We start from the raw sequence: 3,749 nt of genomic DNA, 5'->3' as shown, positions 1-3,749 counted from the left end.
TGACGATAAGATTGTCTCTCCATCTCTGTGCAGCTAGGGTAGACTTCACTTAAAAATTTATTTTCTGCTGTCACAGGGAAAGAGAGAAGGAGGGTTGGGATGAATATTCCCTTTTAGGGGAAAGGGAATTTATGATGCATGCATTGCATCTTAAATAGTCAATGCATCCACTCATCCATTGGCTATTATATTAACTGGAAATAATAAACAAAGTGTTCATTTTGCATAGGTTGGTAGTCTGCTTCGGTACCTGATAGTTGAGAATCAGTGGAATTGTACTATAGACCTGATTTTCATTTTTCATTTCATCATCCTGTTATTCGTCGATTGCCTCGAGCAGGCCCCAGTAACATCTCTTTCATCCTAACCCTGAGATTATATTCAAGGCTCTTTAGGAGAATGAGACCCATCATTGTTACTGGTATTTGGCATATTTGGTACGCCACGGGGAGTTTGCCAGAGTCTGCCCTGTGGGCAGGCTACATTCGATAGCCTGCAAGTTTGTCCAAAGTAGGAATGAGATAATAAGATGTCATAAAAAGATGTCCTGATAAGATGCCGCGTGGTTCCGGAAGCTGGATTTTATAGTCTCTGGGTCTTGGCCGTTGATGGGATTACACGGCGCCAGGGGGCCAGGTGGTGGGTGTGACCCCCGCCTACTGGAATTTGGAGGATCTGGGTGGAGGATGCTCGACTCCAATCCGAGTAAGTTGGGAATTCTCGGTCCCGGAACCCGCGTGGATTTGTCCCTCTGCCAGTACCTTCATGTGTGCGGAGAGTGGTCTCAGCATGGTGGTGGCTGGTCCTGGAGGTCTTCGGCTGCCGGAGCCCTGGTCGGGGCGGGGAGGAAAGCTCAACCCGCTCCCCTCCAATGGGCCCCGGCGAGGAACAGCCAGGCGCGGGGGCAGAAGACTGCACTGTTCTCGTCCGGGAGCTGGATTTTATAGTCTCTGAGTCTTGGCTGTTGATGGGATTACATGGCGCCAGGGGGCCAGGTGGTGGGTGTGACCCCCGCCTACTGGAATTTAGAGGATCTGGGTGGAGGATGCTCGACTCCAATCCAAGTAGGCTGGGAGATCTCGGCCCCGGAACCCGCATGGATTTGTCCCTCTGCCAGTACCTTCATGTGTGCGGAGAGTGGTCTCAGCATGGTGGTGGCTGGTCCTGGAGGATGAGAACAGTGCAGTCTTCTGCCCCCGCGCCTGGCTGTTCCTCGCCGGGGCCTGTTGGAGGGGAGCGGGTTGAGCTCTCCTCCCCGCCCCGACCAGGGCTCCGGCAGCCGAAGACCTCCAGGACCAGCCACCACCATGTTGAGATCACTCTCCGCACACATGAAGGTACTGGCAGAGGGACAAATAGACCTGATAGTTAAAGATAAGTCATAAACCCAAATATACTGAACCAGACCATTTCCGGATGAATGATGTAGCTGTAGGTAGAAGTATTTGTAAAAAAAATCTGTAGCCCTATCATAAGCTGACATAGAATTTAGAAGTAAATCACAAATAATTTGTACAAAAATTACATTAATTTTTTTTCTTTTGTTTGGGGGATAGGCATTGGATAATTTAAATATAGACAGAATATATTTAATTTTTATTACTTTTTAAAATTCTTTAATTTTAATTTTTTAATTTTTTTTTTCTTTTTGAGTCACACCTGATGATGCACAGGGGTTACTCCTGGCTCAGCATTCAGGAATCACTCCTGGCGGTGTTCAGGGGACTATATGGGATGCTGGGAATAGAACCCGGTTGGCCATGTGCAAGGTAAATGCCCTACTGGCTGAAGGAACTTCTTTTCTGTTTGTTTGTTTTTCTTGTTTTGGGGTCACACTGGGGAATGCACAGGGGTTACTTCTGGCTCATGCACTCAGGAATTACTCCTGGTGGTACTTGGCGGACCATATGGAATGCTGGGAATCGAATCTGGGCTGGACATGTGCAAGGCAAATACCCTACCTCTGTACTATTGCTCCAACCTCTAGATAGATTTAATTTTTAATTTTAAGTTAGGGATATGTAAACATTTTATTAGTGTTTAGAGATAGGAGCAGAATTTTTGTGGTATTCTGTGAAACATTTTAATTCATGTTCAAGTTAACCTTTATTAAAATATGACCTGCAAACAGAAAAGTGCAAAAATAACAAGCATACAATGATAAAGTTTTATAAAGTGTGCACATGTGTGTACACAGACACACACACACACAGACACACACACACACACATACCGCTAATTAGAGTTCAGAAACAACAATGAAATTCTCAAAACCAGCATTCCAAGATTTCATATCCCCCATAGGAGATCTAATTTTTATCACCACAGACTATGTTGTCAATTTTTAACTTTATATAAGGCAACACCAGTTTATGATGAGGAAAACAAGACTTAGAGTTTTTCTAATGTATGTACATGGTTACTAAATTATCTACTCTTCTTTTTCTTGAGAGCAAATTTTTGTGCTCAGAAGAAAAATCACAAAGAGATATTTTATGAATATATTAATGCATGAACTTTTTCCTAGAGTTCATGGACATTAAAGAACTTTGTGATTTCTTTTTGAGCCTTGACCGAATATATTTTGTGTTTATTAGGTAATTGTCACTGTCACTGTCCTCCCGTTGTTCATCAATTTGCTCAAGCGGGCCCAGTAACGTCTCCATTGGAGACTTTGTTGTTACTGTGTTTGGCATCGCGAATACATCACGGGGAGCTTGCCAGGCTCTGCCATGCGGGCGAGATACTCTCGGTAGCTTGCTGGGCTCTCAGAGAGGGGCGGAGGAATCGAACTCGGGTCGGCCATGTTGGCTGTGTGCAAGGCAAATGCCCTACTGCTGTGCTATCGCTCCAGCCCATTAGGTAATTGATGAAAGAGAAATTATAAAGCAGCTGCTAAAATTATTATCACATATTTATTTTTTAAGTTGAGAAGAGTTCTTTTTCAACTTGTAACTACAGTACAAGATAAGTTGCTTTTGTTTGGGGTGTTGACTGTATCAATGTCTAAATTATCAGATTCTGAGGGGAAAATGTTTAATATGTATATATAGTAAAACCTTAAGGTATCTTAAATTAGCATCCTACTTCTGTTCTAGATTAGTGTCTTTACTCTTTAAGACAAAGTGGTTTAGTACTAATGATGAAAAATATATTGATCCCTTTTGAACAAACTAGAGATATTGTCTTGTGACTTTACTTCTTTTGGAATGAAAAGCTGTTCCTCTGATCATTTATTTTATGAACGAGGAAGAGGAAACACTTGATTCAAATTAGTTATTGTGTTATAATGTCATTAGGGAAACACTATGAGTGGCATAATTAATACATCATTTGTTTAATAGAGGTCACATTAGGCTATGCTACATAGAAGAGTGAGTAGTGGGGCAGGAGCAATAGTACAGGAGGTGGGACATTTGCCTTGTACCAGCTGACCCTGGGATCCCATAGGGTCCCCCAAGCACTGCCAGAAGTGATCCCTGAGGGAAGAGTGGGGAGTAATACCTGAGCACAGCTGGGTGTGGTCCACCTCTCCTCCCCCCCCCCAAACAAACAAAAGAACAATGAGTATTTAGAATATTAATGAGTCTACACCCAGTGGTGCTGTAGGGCAGGGTGGAACACAAGGTTTTCAGATATTCTGAAGTTGGATAAAAATTCAGGTTCTTGGGGCTGGAGCAATAGGACAGCTGGTAGGGCGTTTGCCTTGCAGGTGGTCCACCTGGATTCCCAGCCCACCTGGATTCCCA

The sequence above is a fragment of the Sorex fumeus genome, unplaced genomic scaffold (genome assembly GCF_029834395.1).
Source record: "Sorex fumeus unplaced genomic scaffold, SorFum_2.1 ptg000061l, whole genome shotgun sequence".
NCBI classification, from domain to species: domain Eukaryota; kingdom Metazoa; phylum Chordata; class Mammalia; order Eulipotyphla; family Soricidae; genus Sorex; species Sorex fumeus.
This window is presented reverse-complemented; position numbering follows the sequence as displayed.